Source organism: Adiantum capillus-veneris, chromosome 2 (assembly GCF_014529385.1).
Source record: "Adiantum capillus-veneris isolate H3 chromosome 2, ASM1452938v2, whole genome shotgun sequence".
NCBI classification, from domain to species: domain Eukaryota; kingdom Viridiplantae; phylum Streptophyta; class Polypodiopsida; order Polypodiales; family Pteridaceae; genus Adiantum; species Adiantum capillus-veneris.
This window is the reverse complement of record NC_140932.1, coordinates 98,187,847-98,206,213: the sequence shown is the minus strand read 5'-3', so window position 1 is coordinate 98,206,213 and position 18,367 is coordinate 98,187,847. Positions and strand designations below refer to the sequence as shown.

At 44.6% G+C, this 18,367-nt stretch overlaps 1 protein-coding gene across 1 annotated transcript in view; it reads right to left on the bottom strand.

Moving 5' to 3' along the window:
- LOC147463263 (uncharacterized) overlaps positions 1–18,367 on the bottom strand; it is a 55,284-nt gene that overhangs the window by 13,440 nt on the left and 23,477 nt on the right. The gene's annotated exons all lie outside the window — the stretch shown is intronic.

The following is an 18,367-nucleotide window of genomic DNA, read 5'->3' as shown; positions in this document are numbered from 1 at the left end:
GTCCCTTGTGACTATGCGTTGAACACTCCTCCCACATAACCTAACAAGATCCGGGCCGGGAGATATTCAACGACTCCCTCATCACTTCTCCCGCATAACCTAAAAAGGTCCAAGCCGGGAGATATAGAGGCCTTTTACAAAATCAAACGCCCCCCAGACCGCAGCCTGCATCGTTTGAAGGTGCTGAGAGTAACCACTGCTCAGACTTCTTAATACTCCTCCCGCATAACTGAGAGAGAGAGAGAGAGAGAGAGAGAACACGCGACACGGAGTGGCATTGGCCCTGTTGGGTTAAAGGCCCTAAATGACCTCTTATTGTACATTTTTTATACTTTGTCCAGGTTCACATTGAACCTAGACACATTTTTTAAAGTCACTTATAAGAAAAGTGGGATGGCGACAAAAACCACTATTGTGGGTTTCCCCAAAAACGAGCGTGCCTTCTCTCTTCCTTCTTCAATCTCTAGCACTAGCTCTCTGCTGCTCTGTGCCTCCTGCTTCTTGTCCCAATCCTACACTACATCGCGACGCGCACCTACCGGTACCTATTGCTTCGTGCTTTCGATCGGTATCAAAGCCCTAGGGTTTCAAAACAGCCCTGGGCAGTTTGTTGGACAGCGAGTTAATATTGCTCTCCCGCGATCAACTTCGCTTCCATCGCGAAGACCCTTGCTTCCGGAGTCGAAAAGGTCACCAAAACAACCCAAAACAGATTGTTTTTAGGTCAAAACAGGTGATTTACAGCGTGTTACAGGTCAAAACAGCAATACGCAGGTGTACCAAAGTTGTGGGATCACATGTATTGATGTTTGTCGCGACAAATTGAGTGAAAAGCTGAGTACAAGTGCGTGAAACTGCACATTTCAACTGAAATTTCAGATTTGGACTGTTTCATGTAAAGAAACTGTGGCTCTTTGTATGCAAAGTCTTGTGGTTGCTATTTGGTGAAATTTTCAGCCTATTGCATCTCCCTTGTATAGACCCTTGTAGTTGAATTAAGATGGCTTCTTCCTCTTCCGCATCTGACTCTAAAAGTTTGATGGAAATCAAACGTTTCGATTGTCAAAGCTTCGATCTTTGGCAAGAACGCATGCAAGGTATCCTTTTCTTAAAGGATTATAAAGATGCATTGAAACAGAATAAGCCACAAGGTTTGTCTGACGAAGACTGGGCCAGGTTAAATAAGAAGGCCTACATCAAAATGGCTATCAATAATGACATTTTGACGGATATCAAAGCGTTTGGACTCTGCTTATGCAATATGGCAAAAGTTAAAGTCCAATTATGAGAACACTACGCCTATGAACCACGTGCATTTGATGCGAAAGTTGGTGAATATGTAGCTTGATGACTCAAAGTCAGCTTTTGAGCATTTGAGTGCTTTTAGAGGTGTGTTGAGTCAGCTGCAGGACAGTGGGCTTCAGCAATTCAATGATAAGCTAAAAGCTATTTTCTTGCTTATGACATTGCCAGATACTTGGGAAACCTTGGTTGTCTCCTTGAACAACAGTCCCACCCTCACGTATGACGGTGTGAGAGGGTCTATTCTCAATGAAGAGATTAGACGCAAGTCTAGTGGGGAAGGTGGCAGTTCTGCCTACAATTCAAGAGGTAGAAATCAAAAGCGTGATGCGGGCAACATGACTCAAAATAGAAGTAAGAGCAAGACAAAGGATAAGATATCAATGTGGCAGAAAGGGTCACAAGAAACCCGATTGCAGGTATTTCAAGAAAGAGCAGAAAAAGAAGAAGGAAACGCAAGAAAAGAAGAAGAAAGATGAGAAGAAAGGGGAAAAATCACTAGGTGATTCCTCCAGGGATGCTGAGAATGCAAATGTATCCTCTAGTGTGGTCATTGAGGAGTTGTCAAACGTTGAGGAAATCTTGGTTGCGGCTTCATGCCCCTTAGATTTGGTGATAGCTAATGCAGAAGACATGCTTATCTCAAAGAAAGATATCATTGATGCATTGCTTAGTGCTAATGATGGTCTATCCCAGTCATGGATAGTGGATTCTGGTGCTTCATTCCATATGACTCCATCTTTGGAGTGTTTTGCTACATATGCTGCAAGCAATTATGGCGAGGTGTACCTTGGTGATAATTTTGCTTGCAATATTGAGGGAATGGGTACTATGCGTTTGGCTCTTAACAATGGTCAAGAGCTTGTGTTGAATGATGTCAGGTTTGTACCAGGTATTAAGAAAAGTTTGCTATCTGTTGGCCAGTTAGATGCACGTGGTTATACTACCATCTTTGCTGGGGGTTCATGGAAGTTGCTTAATGGCTCTATGCTTGCTGCAAAAGGGTCTAAAAGAGGTACTTTGTACTATCTTCGATGCAAAGCTTTGCCTCGCAAGTTTCATGTTGTTGTTGAAGTTGCTTCACACACGGAATTGTGGCATAAGAGACTTGGCCATATGAGCCAAAAGGGTATTGATGTGCTTCCTCTTTAAAGAGGGCTGATGTAAAAGGCAAAAACTTGGATTTTTCTAATGATTGACTTTATGGAAAGCAAAAGAAATCTTCTTATCACTCTGGTGTCTCTCGCAAAGCTAATCCTCTTGATCTTATTCACTCCGATGTATGCACTATGCCTGTTAAGTCTTTTGGTGGTGCATTGTATTTTGTTACATTCATTGATGACTGTACTAGGAAAGGATGGGTGCATTTGTTGAAAAGTAAAAGTGAGACTTTTAATGCTTTTAAGAAGTTTCATGCTTTTGTCACTACGCAAAAGAGTACTAAGCTTAAATGTCTCAGATCTGATAATGGAGGAGAGTATGTGTCTGCTGAATTTCAACGTTTTTGTGATGAAAATGGGATTAAAAGGGAGTTGACAGCCCCTTATAATCCATCTTCTAATGGTGTGGCTGAGAGGTATAATCGTACTTTATGCGAGAGAGTGCGTTGCATGTTGTCCACCGCTAATCTTTCCTAAGAGTTTTGGGGGGAGGCATTGAAAACTGCAGTTCATATTTGTAATCGCTCTCCTAATAAGTACGCTGAAAAATAACATTCCAGAGGAGGTTTGGTCTAGCAAAGCTACCTCTTATGATCATTTGAGAGTATTTGGCTGCGAAGCTTTTGTTCATGTACGCAATGACTTGAGAACAAAGCTTGATATGAAGTCCATTAAAGGAGTCTTCTAGGTTATGGGGAAGAAGGTGAAATGGACTATAGAGTGTGGTTACCACAGTTTAGAAAGGTAATATGCAGCCGAGATGTATTCAATAAGGCAAAATTGCTTAAGAATGCTACAAAATCTGATGCTGACAAGAAAACTGTCAGATTTCAACCTTCTATGCCACCCATTGATGTTGAGAAAGAGCTTCATGATGCATTACCGCAAGCTGAAATTGATAATCAGCCGGTTAACCTTGAGCCAGAAGAGGTAGAACATGATTTTGATGCTCCTAATGAGGATGGACAGCCACCTGAATTGGCTGAAAATGATTTTCAACAGCATGAAAGAGCTGAAAATGAGTTGTCTTATGATGTGGAACCGTTGCCTGAGAATGTAGATCATTGGGTATGCAGGTCAACTCGTTTGAGAAGGCAACAACAGAGATTTAATCCCTCTTTGCATCATGTAATGTTGACAGATGAGGGTGAACCTCTTACTTATCAAGAGGCTAAGTCGTGTGAGTGAAGAAGTAAGTGGGAGCTTGCAATGCAAGAGGAAATGAAATCCTTGTATGCAAATGATACTTGGGATCTTGTGCCATTGCCTAAAGGGAGAAAGGCTCTTCCTAACAAATGGGTATACAAGATTAAGATTGTGAATGAAAAACCAAAGTACAAGGCAAGGTTGGTTGCAAAAGGATATGCACAGAAAAAAGGAATTGATTTTCAAGAAATCTTTTCTCCTTTTGTAAAGCTTACAGCTTTACGTGTCCTTTTTGCTCTCGTTGCGGTGCTTGATTTGGAATTGAATCAAATGGATGTAAAGACAGCGTTTTTGCATGGTGACATTGAAGAGGATATATACATGAAACAACCTGAAGGTTTTGTGGTTCCTACACGCGAGGAACTTGTATGCAAACTGAAAAGGGCTCTGTATGGTTTGAGACAATCATCACGACAGCGGTATAAGAAGTTTAACACTTTTATGATGTCTCAAGGCTTTAAACGCAGCCATACAAATCATTGTTTGTATACCAAAAGGGATAAGATGGTAGTCCCATCATGCTTGTTTTCTATGTTGATGACATGCTGCTTGCCGAGAAACATAAGACTAGTCTTGATGCTCTGAAACGTAAGCTAAATTCAGCATTTGCTATGAAGGATTTGGGTGATGCAGAGCATATTTTGGGCATGCGTATTAAAAGAGATAGAAAGCTGAAATTGCTGGTTTTATCTCAAGAAAGGTACATTGCAAAAGTACTTGATGGGTTTAATATGGCTGATGCTAAGCATCTTGGGAGTACCTTTACCTCCATACACTCAGCTTAGCAAGGCAGATTGCCCAAAGGATGAGCTGGCATTGAAAGCAATGAAGGGAATCCCTTATGAATCAGCTTGTGGTTCTCTTATGTATGTTATGGTTGCCACTCGTCCCGACATTGCTTATGCAGTGGGAGTTGTTAGTCGATACATGTCGAATCCTAGCTAAGCGCAATGGAAAGTTGTCAAATGCATTCTGAGATATTTGAAAGGTACAAGTGTATTTGTTATGGAAAATGTGACTTAAAGTTACAGGGATATTGTGATGCAGACATGGTAGGTGACATGGATACCAGGAATCCACCAGTGGATATGTATTTGTCATTGCTGATGGTGCTATATGTGAGTCAATCAACTGGTTCTTGATGTTGAGGATACAACGTTGGAAAAAATCTTGGCAACTTAGTTTCTCTTGCTGAAACAGCATACAAGAGAACTGGAGAATCAAACACAAATTCCAGAAAATTCAGGACTGCCTGGTTCTCTTGTTGCATCATCTTCCTAGTAATTCTTACTAGCTGGAATAGAGTTCGGAGAGCAGTTGCCCGTGCTCCAACTGACATTCGTGTTTGAGGTCCTCTGCTAGTGGTTGTCTGGTCTTCCAAGATGGCTTTCACTTTCTGGTCCAAAACACCTCTGGCAGTTTTGCAGTTGTACCAGAACATCCTTAAGTTGGACCCTAACGTCCTTCATGCAGCGGTAAGTTGGTTTGTTACCCAGAGAGCTAAAGACTAACAATCTGCAGTAGACTGTCTTTGCCAGTGCGGGTTTACCACTTTCTCATCAGCATTGAGTATCCATTCTGGAACTCGTTCCAACAGCTGAACTGTACTGGGATGCGCAGGTAGTCTACAAGCTTCTTTATCATGGAAAGCAGCAGATTTCCAATGTTCTACCATTTCCCTGGCTCCCACATATAATCTTTGGAATCTTTCTAAATCAGTCCAGAGAGCATCATCCTCCAGATACTGTCTGGTGATGGAGGCATGTTGATGTCTCAGCTGCTTATTCAAGGTAATGAGCTGCAGTGAATGCTGATGATCATTCACTGGTCCTTCATCCTGAACCTTCCTTTTCCCTCCTGAACCTTCCTTTTCCCTTTAGCCTCTCTGCTGTGATGGGACTGATCCGTGGGCTGATTCCCAATGTTACTGGGCTGCTGTTCTTCAGTCTGCTAATGACCCGACTGGTGTTCTGTTTCTTGTCCTTCCTGCTGTCCCTCAGTCTGGTCTGGTTGGTCTGGCTTTGACTGGCCTCCTTCATCTAGCCCTGTCTCACCAGTACTAGGTCCTGGGGGTGGAGATGGTGGTGGGGCATCATCATCATCCTTTGTATGCCCAGTCTCTTCATCATCCTCCTCCTGATCGGGTTCATCTTCTTCATCTTCTTCTTCCTCATCCGGGGAAGTCTGTTGCTCAATATAATCCATTATGGCTTGGTTCATCAGAGCATTATTGAACTCACCCACCTTGTCTTGCAAATCACTCTGCAGACTTTCCATTAAGGACTTTAAATTTTCTAGGTCAAAAACAGCATTGCCTGCGGGGTTTAAAATTTCAGACAAGCTATTGTAGATGTATCTGTCAGTCAGCGAACGCTTCAGAGTGGTATGGTGCATTAGCAGCTTCCTGAATTCTGTCCGCTTCATTCTGAGCCCTGCCTCAGCTCGCTCTGCAGCTCTCAGTGCCTCATTCCTTTGACTTTTCATGATCATAATTTCAGACTCAGCCTTGGCTAGCTTTTTGTTCAACAACTTCTGAACCCTTTCTGATTGAGCTTCCAATACCCTGTGTTGTATGTTCTGCACTTCCTGGGCTTTCTGGAGTGTTGCAATCTGATGCTGTGCTTCTGCCAAATCAGCCTTAAGCTTCTTGATCTCATCTTCTGATCCAGCAGCCTCCACCAATTGTCCCATACAGCTGACAATGGTATTCCAAGAAGACTGTATTAGTACTAAACATCTGTCTTTGACCGTGGTTGGATCAGAATCAACAGGTTCATATATTGCCACAGGAGCCACATAAGGTAGAGATGCATAATCAGTTTTGGTGAGTAAGAGATGCCCTCTCAATTTCTGAGTTTGCATTTGCTGCAACTTATCCTTTTTAACCAGTTGCAGAGGGTTTCCAGAAATGGCAGGAACTATTTCAGACACAGTTGAGGACGCTGGACCTTTCCCCTTATCCAGTTGATTCTTGCCTTTGTCTCTTGACTAGTCTGGTACCTTCGCCTCAGTGACTGGCTTTACCTGATCTTTCCTAGAGCCAGTAGCAACTGTAAGTTTGACAACTGAATGATCAGGTGCAGTTGTCTCAGTGCTCACTGCCTTAACCTGGCTTTCGATTTGCTTCAAGAATTCACTGCTTTTGGTTAGTGTAATTCTTGGTTTCTTTGAACTGCCAGCTTCCTCTGCAGTGGCTTTCCTTTTCAGGTCCTTTGTCACAAAGTAATAACGTGGCAGACAGCAGAAACCCTAATTTCTGCCAGAAACCCTAAAATTCCTACAAACCCTAATTTTTGCCAGAAACCCTAATTTCCGAAAATCGCGGAGGTGGATTATTTTTTTTTTAATTTTTTTTTGGGGAAATTTTGAGCGACGCAAATCTCAGCTTTTCGCTTTGATTTGGGAGAAAGAAAGAGAAAAAGAGAACTTGCTTTTTACTGACTCTCATTGAGAGAGAGAGAGAGAATCTGCTTTTGCTTTCAAGCTTTTGGGGCTCTGCTTTTGGGCATCCCTTGTAACCTTTAAATTAGTGGTGAGGGCCTCACTTCTCAGAGCATCTGGACGCAGAGTCTGAGAGTGAAACCCTAACCGCTCTCTTGTACTTTGATGATTGATTAATACAAAAAGAAATACAGAAAGGGGCGCCAGTCTTTGGGGCCAATATCTCTAGGCACGGAACTCCGCCGGGCCAGTGCAAATCTATTGTGATTTGTGAATTGTTTTGAAGTGGTTATTTGGTGCTGTCGCGGTTGATTCTTGACTTGGAGTGTCCAAGTCTGTTACAGTGGTATCAAAGCACGGCCGATTTCTCTTCTACGGGAAATCCGATCCCCGATTTTTTTTTTTCCGCGGCACCTATGGCTTAAAGCAATGATCAATTGACTCCCTCTACATCTGGAGATGCGGGCTGGGATCACAACGAAGATTCAGGCAGAGAGTATGGCCCGCCTTGGCCTACTTAGGCGGAGCGGCAAGAGATAGAGCGTCGCCAGTTGATCGGCGATGCAACAAAGATGATGCTCAATTTTGCCAAGGACCCGAAGATGGCAAAATATATGAACCAGACCTCTTTGGAAGAGGTACAGACTGAGTGGCAGAGAACCACAACACCACTCCCGAAACCCGCTCTCAAAAAATCTTCTGCCTCCAAGAAATATACGGAGAAGGAACTAGAGAACGTGGTTGATGCACGGATTGCTCAGCTTTTCGACGTGCAAAAGAAGGACAAAAAGCACGGCAAAAAGCAGAAGAAAGGCACTGACTTCCCGGGGTATTTGGGTTGTCGGTCGACATTTGACAAGGCAAAGAAACAGAAGAAGCGTGTTCGATTTGAAGGAGTACCCAGTTCTTCTTCTTCTTCTTCTTCCGACAATTCTTCTAGCTCTTTAGATTCGAGCCAAGAAGACAGAAAAGGTGAAAAGCTAAGCAAGAAGGAACGCTTCGGAAAGGGCAAGAAAAAGGCAAGGAAGTCTAAGTCTCGCCCAGTGAGACTGACAGTTTTATTGCGGACTGGTCTACAAACAGCTCAGATTCCGATGACGGAAACTTTTATGTGAACAAGAAGAATTTCAACAAAGCCAACCAGTATGACTTTCTTGAAGATAAAAGCAAGAAAGTCCGAGAGTTTAAGGAAGGTGGCCACTCGACCAAGTTTGATACTTTTCAAGATACTCGGATGCTTCGAAGGCTTTGTCTTTTATACAACAGTTTGACATCGCTTTCGCGGGAGGACGCTATTCAGAGCACTCCAAGATTCGGAGAGCTGCCTCTTATTTTAAGGGGAATGCTCCACTTGGTGGTCCACGCTTCTATTGAGCAAGACTGTGCCAGTTACATGGCTGAAATTCAAGAGGCTTTTTATTTCTTCTTGGTTGACTCAAGAGTTTGAGCGAGATATACGAGCTGCTTCGAACCATCTCCGGATGACCAAGAGCGATACAGTGAATTCTTATTGTGAAAGATTCTGGAGCTCTTTTCTACCCGCCTCTTCATTCAAGAAGATCTCGTTCAGAGAACAGATTGAGCGGTTTACCTTGGGTCTACCTACAGAGATCCGAGATCACTGCTTGGAACAGAAGTCAGCTTCTATTCAGGAGTTGACGAGTCATGCGAAGCGGGGCTTTGCCATTCACTTTGGCAGTCTGACCTACCCCACAGATGAGCCCATGACACAACGAGCCGAACAGACTTCTGGGAATGAAAGTAGAAAGAAAAAGAACAACCCAGAGAAAAATGATGCACGACCCAAGCTTACTCCTGAGGAGAGAGCTCACTTCATCAGAGAGGGGAAGTGCTTTGGATGCGGGGAACATGGACATATCTCCGCGAAGTGCCCTAACAAGGCACAGAAAGAACAGAATGATAAGAACGAAGACAGGCCTGAGAGTTCGAGAGCGGTTGAGGAACGTGGCAGAAAAGGCAGATAGAAAAGCAGAACTGGTACCACATGGCGTGGGACTTGCACCGAATCAAATGAATGAAAGTACAAACTTTACCGCTTTTTGGGGCAAAGTGAAGGATCAAGAAGCTCTTTTGAAGGAGCCAAGGCCAACTTCTTTTCACTTGGAATTGGCAGCTCGATTTGGAATAATGCCCGACAGACTGACGCCACAGGCGGAGGTAGTTCGACTGGCACCCGGATGGGATATTGCCATTACACAGAGCATTGGCAAACTTTGTTTGCAATGACAGGGGTGTTCAGGGCACGCGAGTGACGTTCTACTCAGGATCCCTTGGTACCACAAGAACTACGCCGTGGTTGACTACCGGGCCGAGAAAGCGACTTTGATAAATGAAGGGCTTAGAGATTGTACTTGATGAACTTCAGTTTTCTTACTCATTCTTTTGGGAGAACTGAACGATGGATAAAGGTTGAATATGTTTTGACCTGAAGAAAAGAACGCCAAGATTTTTTCTCCACACTCATGCCGATTGCTTTTCAGAGGGCCTGAAGATCAAACCATTGATCTGATACTTGGAAGCACGCCACCGAATCGGCCACCTTATCCTGTGAGCCGAGTACAGAATGAAAAGATTATGAACCCAGTGAAAGACCTCTTGGAAAAGGGTCTTGTGTCACCAGCGTGTGACTACTATCTATCCTTTTTGTTGATTTCTTTCTTATTATCTATTTACTTTCACTGTTTGGAAACACCCCTCGAGAAATCTAACTGCCCTGCATTGCATAGCTAGTGTGGAATTGTCCAGAGGGAGTCCAGGCCTGAGGGCAAGAGAGCACTAAGGTTGGACAAGGACTATGGTTAGCCAAGTGGGGTCATTGACTAGCCAAAGTGGAATCCTTTGCTACAGAGGCTACATTTCAGTTTTGGATGTGGCCGCAGTGTACAAAGAGGGTCGGATGACCTAGAAAGATATAATGGCAGCATCTCCTAAAATTTAGGGAACTGCTATTTTGGGACCTGAAAATGTGTTGGCGTCATTACCTCCGGAATGACAAAGGGAACATTTTCTTACTCTGCCGTGAAGTCAACTGGGCAACCGGTTGGGATATTTTTAGGCGGCAACCCCGAAACGGGAAAATGCTTGTAAATGTGCCAAGTGGCACATTCTGGTGCAGTTTCCAATGCAAGAAGGAGTTGGCGCTGAATTTGAAGGGAAGAAGGGCTCATTTGCTGATTTTGTCACAGGTTAAGAGCTATGGAGTGCTTGCTTTCCCTCTTATGCACAGTGCGGTGCCAGGAGTGATGCCCTGCACGCTACGCACTACCCTCTCTCTCCCCTTTGGCAGTATGTTATGCCCCTCTAGTGGGCTCTTCATTTGACCAATGTACAGTTGTGTGGGTTCATGCGCGATTGCCGAGGCGAGAGCCTCTTGCACAGGTACTGGATTAGCTAGCGGCTAATCCCCCCGCAGGTACAGGTGAATTCGGAGAGGTTTCACGCCAGAAATCTCGTCCGATTCAAAGGGCAAGTAGCCCTACAGGTGCGGGAGCTCGAGGACTTGCTACGGATGCGACCGGCACGCAAAACGGAGCCCGAAACAGTGAATTACAGCCTGCTGTGTATTTTTGCAGGTTTAGGGTTTTGGCCCTAAACGGACCCTAATACCCCCAGGAGGTTCGGGGACGCAAGGGGACCGCTGTACAGGCGATCTGGCGCATTTTCAGGGCTGAAAACAGAGAATTCAGCGTGCTGCAGATTCTCGCCAGGTTTGGCAAAGTGCCCGTATGCGTCGGGAAAGTCATTCAATGCGTGGGAATACTGACCGTGAAGGGTTCTAGTACAGTTATGCTGCCGAAATCGGGCTGGAACAGTGGAAATTCAGCCGAGTTTGTGCGGGGCAGCTTGTAGGAACCACAACGTTTATTCCCTCTTTTGAACAATAAAGAAATACCGAAAGGGGCGCCTAAGTTAGGGGCCAATCTGATGTCCGTCTACTCATACAGGTGCAATCTAGCAACCTGTATCCCTCTCCCCTTTGTTGTGTCTTGAAAGTACAGGTAAAATAGACGACTAATAATGGGTGAAAGCTAAATCAAGGTTTAAAGTAAAGTCTACCGCCCTTTTTGGATTGAACAGGCCGGTTTCATGGTTCCATCGACGGGATTAAATCACTTTTTCCCATAGAAGTGAGCCTTGGTCAGTTTTGGACTTGTAGACACAGGGGATCATAGACCAGACACAGGGAATTGCAATTATGGCTGACAGACCAGATGATGTGACTGAAGAGGTTTCCTCTTCACAGGGTCAACAGACACATGAAGTGGGTGAGTCCTCAAGACCACCACAGACTGATGATGATATATTCAGGACCCAGTTGGCTACTGCTGTGGCTATGTTCACACAAGTAATGCAGAACCCAAGGTTTTTAGCCTTTCTGCAACCTCCTGTTCCGTCTCAGCAAGTTGGGTCACTGGATCATATTCAAAAGCCTGTTAAGGCTCGAGCACAGGTGATTCATACCGCACAGTCAATGGAAACACCTGTACACTTGACGGAGAACATGCAGTCTCCACAACGTATACCTAAGGTGCAAGAACAGGTGGCTGAGATGCCAGTCTTTCAAGCTGTACCAGTTCAGCCCGCCACCTTTCAACAGCCTATAGCTGGTTCTAATGGGCAGGGAAGCAACTTACAGGCTATGCAACAGGTCTTCCCACCACCTTCAGTACACCCTGGCTATTTTGGAGGTGGATCGGTATTTCAGAGCATGGCTGGTCATGCACCTGGAAATCAGTTTTATACGCTAGGAACAGTGTTTGCGGGTGCTCAAACGATGATGCCTAACCCCATGTACAGTGTCATGGGTATGCAACCAGGGTTTCAAAGCACTCAGGGCCAGTTCGGGATGCCACAGGCAAATTTTGGTATGGCTGGAATTACAAATCAGCAGCCAAATATGGCATTTCCAGGTCAAGTTAATAGCGGCCAAGGAACACAGATGAACCTTAATAGTGTTCCCATGTTTCAGTCACTTCCATATGACAATTTAACGCCGCTGGAGAGGCCAACTCCGTACAAAGAAGGTGGCAAAGGTGTGTCATTCACGACCTTTACAGGGTTTGATGACAGGAAGAAGGCTCTTTCATTCCTCCAGCAGTTTGATAAGGCTTATGCAGGGGGAAACTTTACAGAGGCTTCAAAGGTCCGCAAGGCAGCCACTTTCTTGACAGGGAATGCGGGACAATGGTGGACAACTTTATTGCTTCAAGGGCAAGCTCCGTCCACATGGATTTACTTCAAGCAGATTTTTGCAGCAGCATGGTTATCTGATGACTTTGAAGCAGATGTCATGACAGAATGGCACCAGCTAAATGCTGCCACTTGCAGAAACCTGGATGATTACAATCGGAAGTTTTGGAAAGCTCTACTTCCAGTAACTTCCTATAGGTTTGTGCCATTGACAGAACAGATTGAAAAATATTGTTGTGGCCTACCTAAAGGATTGAGAAAATACTGCACGAAGACAAAAGTCACTACTTTGACGCAGCTCATCGAGGTAGCAAACACTGGCAATGGTTTGCTCAAGGGAGAAGATTGTGAATTTAACACTGGCGTCAAGGCAGGATCAGGCAAGAAAAATTCAGCCAAGAAGCACGTTCCCAATGAGGCTCCTAAAGGGACTCAGGAGTCAGCCAACGCAGGGAAAGACAAAGCTACGGCTGAATCAGAAAAAGGACCAGCAAAGAAATGGAAAAGACGTTTTCCTCGCAAGTCAGAAGAGCAAAAGAAGGTCCTGAGGACAGAGAACAAATGCTTTATATGTGAGCAGCCTGGCCACATTGCTTACAATTGTCCTACAAAGAAAAGGCCAGCTGATTCTGAAGACAAGGAGGACAGGAAAGGAAAGAAGCCCATGGCTGGTCTAGTGCCAGATATGGTGGGCGACAAGCCAAATTCAGATGCAAGTGAGCTTTGCAGAGCATGGGGAAAGGTTAGGGATCAAACAGTGCTTATCTTCTTTGATCCAGGTGCCAAAGCCAACTTTATTTCCCCAGAATTGGCTTCAAAGTTGGGAATCAGACCTAAAGAGATGGGGTATACAGCAGAGGCAGGTTTGGCATGTCCTGGCCATACAGAGGCTGTGACACCCATCATTGGAAAGTTGCGTCTACATATCCAGTCCTATGTAGATGCTGAAGAATTTTACATCATGCCACTGGACGGATGTGATGTGTTGTTAGGTATTCCTTGGTTGTTTCGTGTACAGGGAATCATGGATGCCTACAACAAAAAGATCACTGTACAGAGCAGGGGAAAGACTCACATTCTGGATGTAAAGCTTCAAGGGGAGTCTATTCCTACTGTATCAGCTTCTGCTATTACTTCTGTAATGAAAAAGCATCTTTCTGCGTACTTGGTTTTTGCACGTGAAGTGTCAGATTGTGATGAATCAAATTTATCTGTGCTAGATAAAGAAAGGTCAATGTTTTTACAACAGTATAGTGACTGTTTTTCCGATTCATTACCGTCTCAATTACCGCCAGAGAGACCCGAGGACCATGCGATAGATTTGGTGCCAGGTTGTAGCCCACCAAATAAGCCTCCGTACAGGGTTAGTGCGGCTCAGCAGAAAGAGATAATGGGCCAAGTACAGGAGTTGTTAGAAAAGGGGCTGATTCAGCCCAGTTCATCTCCATTTTGTTCTCCAGTGTTGTTGGTGCAGAAAAAGGATGGCTCATGGCGTATGTGCATCAACTACCGTGCACTGAACAAGAATACCATCAAGAATAGGTTCCCTATACCTAGAATTGATGATATTATGGACAAATTAGAAGGAGCAGCTATGTTTAGCAGGATAGATCTAAAGAGTGGGTATCATCAGATCCGCATTAGATCAGAGGATGTGCACAAGACTGCTTTTAGAACAACGTTTGGCCTTTACGAATTTTTAGTGATGCCCTTTGGTCTCACAAATGCTCCTGCTACGTTTAATAGGATGATGGACAGAATTTTCCGTCCACACCAGCAGTTTGTTGGTACGTTCTTTGATGACATGATAGTCTATTCAAAGAATGAAGAGGAGCATAGGCATCACTTGGCCATTGTGTTCAAAGAGCTACGCAGTCATAGGTTGCTCATCAATGCAAAGAAAAGTGAGTTTTTTCTGGAAGAGATTCACTTTTTGGGACACATTGTCTCAAAGGATGGTGTCAGAATGGATCCTGCAAAAGTCGAAGCGATCAAGTCATGGCCAAATTTGAAGACGGTGCATGATGTCCGAAGCTTTTTGGGACTATGCTCCTATTACAGAAGGTTTATCCGAAATTTCACTGAGATTGCTTCACCTTTACATGCTCTTCAAAAGAAGGCAGTCACTTTTAGATGGACACAGAAAGAGATTTCAGCTTTTAATCTCTTAAAGGAAAAGATGACTTCAGATCCAGTCATTGTGTTGCCAGATCTTAGGAAGTCATTTGTGGTCCAGTGCGACGCCTGCGGTAGTAGCATTGGTGCTGTGCTAATGCAAGATGGCAGGGTAGTAGCCTATGAGAGCAGAATTTTGCAAGGGCCAGAGATGACCATGCAGGTCTATGAGAAAGAGTTACTGGCTGTGATTCATGCGCTCTTAAGTTGGAAACACTACCTGCTAGGTGCAGATTTCGTTGTCCAAACGGACCATCAGACCTTGCGATACTTCTTGACACAGACAAAGTTATCTGAAAAGCATATGCGATGGGCAAATATCTTGTCCATGTTCCATTTTCAGATTGTGCATGTGGAAGGCAAGAAGAACGTTGTGGCTGATGCCTTGTCAAGGAAGCCACAAATTTCAGCTGTGTCGATTCCTTATCATCATGAACTTGATGATATGAGAGAACAGTATGCAAATGATGAAGATTTTGCAAGGGTCTTCGAGCAATTAATGGATGGACAACGTCATGAACACTATCTTCTTAAAGACGGGTTCATGATGATGCATGGCAGATTGTGTGTCACAAAGCCATTGCGACGCAAAGTTATGGAAGAGAGTCATGTCCCACCGTATGCAGGGCATCGTGGTATCGATGCTACAGTTAAAGCGGTAGAGACATTCTTCTATTGGCCTACATTGAGAAGGGATGTGGATGCCTTTGTGCGAGAATGCCTAATATGCCAAAAGGTCAAGTTTGACAGGCAAAAGGCACCAGGGTTATTGCAACCACTACCTATTCTAGATAAACCATGGGAAAGTATTGCTATGGATTTTATCTTTGATCTTCCGAGAACACAGACAGGAAACGATGGTATTTGGACCATTATTTGCAGATTCAGCAAACAGGCTCATTTTATTCCTGTCAGGAAGAAGATAAAGCTAGATCAGATGGCACGCTTGTTTATGAGCAATATTTTCAAGTATCATGGCATGCCACAGTCGATTATTAGCGACCGTGATCCACGCATGACTAGTTTGTTCTGGAAAGGCTTGTTTGAGAATATGGGTACCACGCTCAAATTCTCTTCGTCATTTCATCCTCAAACAGATGGGCAGTCAGAAGAGGCAAATTCTACTGTCCTAGATCTGCTGAAGTGCTATGTGTCAGAGCATAAAGGAAAGTGGGAGCAGTATTTGCCATTGGTGGAGTATGCATACAATAATACAGTGCATTCATCAACTGGCAAGGCACCTTTTGAGATAGTTGAAGGTGGCAAGAAAGTTCCTCCCATACTGCATACAAAGGACAAGATATTTGAAGCAGATAAGTATGTTCAAGACATGGATGAAATGTACAAGAAGGTCAAAGTGGCCTTAGAAAGGACTCAGGCAAAGCAAAAGAAAGCAGCTGATCGTCACCGTCGTGAAGTGGTATATTCACTTGGTGATTGGGTGCTTCTACGGTTTGAAAAGGCAAGGTTAAAGAAGATGAAGGGCAAGGAAAGACTGTTTCCAAAGCTCAGCATGCGTTACTATGGGCCTTTTCAAGTGTGCGACATAATCAGTGATGTTGCATATAGGCTGAAATTGCCTGACAGTTGGAAGATTCACAATGCGTTTCATGTGAGTCTTCTCAGACCCTATGTGGGTGATGTGCTAGAAGATATGCCACCTGAAGATCAGCCGGAAGTCGAGGAACTTGACGAGATCTTGGTCCCTGAACAGATTTTGGCACACAAAGAAAGGAAAGTGAAAGGCAAGGTTGTTAGGCGTTACTTGGTAAAGTTCAGAAACTATCCACCAATGGATGCTAAGTGGATGGAAGAAGGTGAACTTGCAGAGTCACCAACTGTGTTATCACTTTACCTGGAAGCCTTCGATTTGCAACCTACCTTGACCCCTTGAGTTTCAAAGCTACATGGATTGTCAGTGTGACAATGGCTTCTGAAACAAATGATGTACATGGTATTTAAAGTGAGCTCAAATCAAATACCTGTTACATGAATGTTAGAGCTGTACAGATTGTCAGTTTGGCAATTGCTCTTATGGAATGTCCAAAAGTTTGATTAGTGCTATAGAAGTGAGTATTTCTTGTCAGTTTGTCAAGGATACAGTGATTGCTTCTATTGAAGAGTACATGTGTAACTGCATTCTTAAACTGTCGGTTTGGGTATGCTCGAAAGTGTTACGGGATCCAACGTGTACTATAAGACAGTGGCAAAATGTGCAGCTACCATTTTGTCATTGGAAAGTTAGTGACTCAAAGCAATGGCAGAGTGCGCAGCTACCACTATGTCATTGGGACAGGGTTCACACGCAGGCAATACATGAGTCGACGAGGTGTTGAATACACCAGGGTCGACAATGAGCATGTATGTGTCGTATATGTGTCGACAGGTGTTGAATACATCAGTGTTGACAGTGAGCATGTACGACATAGATGCAAACGAGGACGTTTGAGATTTCAAGAGGGGGGTATGTCACCAGCATGTGACTACTATCTATCCTTTTTGTTGATTTCTTTCTTATTATCTATTTACTTTCACTTTTTGGAAACACCCCTCGGGAAATCTAACTGCCCTGCATTGCATAGCTAGTGTGGAATTGTCCAGAGGGAGTCCAGGCCTGAGGGCAAGAGAGCACTAAGGTTGGACAAGGACTATGGTTAGCCAAGTGGGGTCATTGACTAGCCAAAGTGGAATCCTTTGCTACAGAGGCTACATTTCAGTTTTGGATGTGGCCGCAGTGTACAAAGAGGGTCGGATGACCTAGAAAGATATAATGGCAGCATCTCCTAAAATTTAGGGAACTGCTATTTTGGGACCTGAAAATGTGTTGGCGTCATTACCTCCGGAATGACAAAGGGAACATTTTCTTACTCTGCCGTGAAGTCAACTGGGCAACCGGTTGGGATATTTTTAGGCGGCAACCCCGAAACGGGAAAATGCTTGTAAATGTGCCAAGTGGCACATTCTGGTGCAGTTTCCAATGCAAGAAGGAGTTGGCGCTGAATTTGAAGGGAAGAAGGGCTCATTTGCTGATTTTGTCACAGGTTAAGAGCTATGGAGTGCTTGCTTTCCCTCTTATGCACAGTGCGGTGCCAGGAGTGATGCCCTGCACGCTACGCACTGCCCTCTCTCTCCCCTTTGGCAGTATGTTATGCCCCTCTAGTGGGCTCTTCATTTGACCAATGTACAGTTGTGTGGGTTCATGCGCGATTGCCGAGGCGAGAGCCTCTTGCACAGGTACTGGATTAGCTAGCGGCTAATCCCCCCGCAGGTACAGGTGAATTCGGAGAGGTTTCACGCCAGAAATCTCGTCCGATTCAAAGGGCAAGTAGCCCTACAGGTGCGGGAGCTCGAGGACTTGCTACGGATGCGACCGGCACGCAAAACGGAGCCCGAAACAGTGAATTACAGCCTGCTGTGTATTTTTGCAGGTTTAGGGTTTTGGCCCTAAACGGACCCTAATACCCCCAGGAGGTTCGGGGACGCAAGGGGACCGCTGTACAGGCGATCTGGCGCATTTTCAGGGCTGAAAACAGAGAATTCAGCGTGCTGCAGATTCTCGCCAGGTTTGGCAAAGTGCCCGTATGCGTCGGGAAAGTCATTCAATGCGTGGGAATACTGACCGTGAAGGGTTCTAGTACAGTTATGCTGCCGAAATCGGGCTGGAACAGTGGAAATTCAGCCGAGTTTGTGCGGGGCAGCTTGTAGGAACCACAGCGTTTATTCCCTCTTTTGAACAATAAAGAAATACCGAAAGGGGCGCCTAAGTTAGGGGCCAATCTGATGTCCGTCTACTCATACAGGTGCAATCTAGCAACCTGTATCCCTCTCCCCTTTGTTGTGTCTTGAAAGTACAGGTAAAATAGACGACTAAT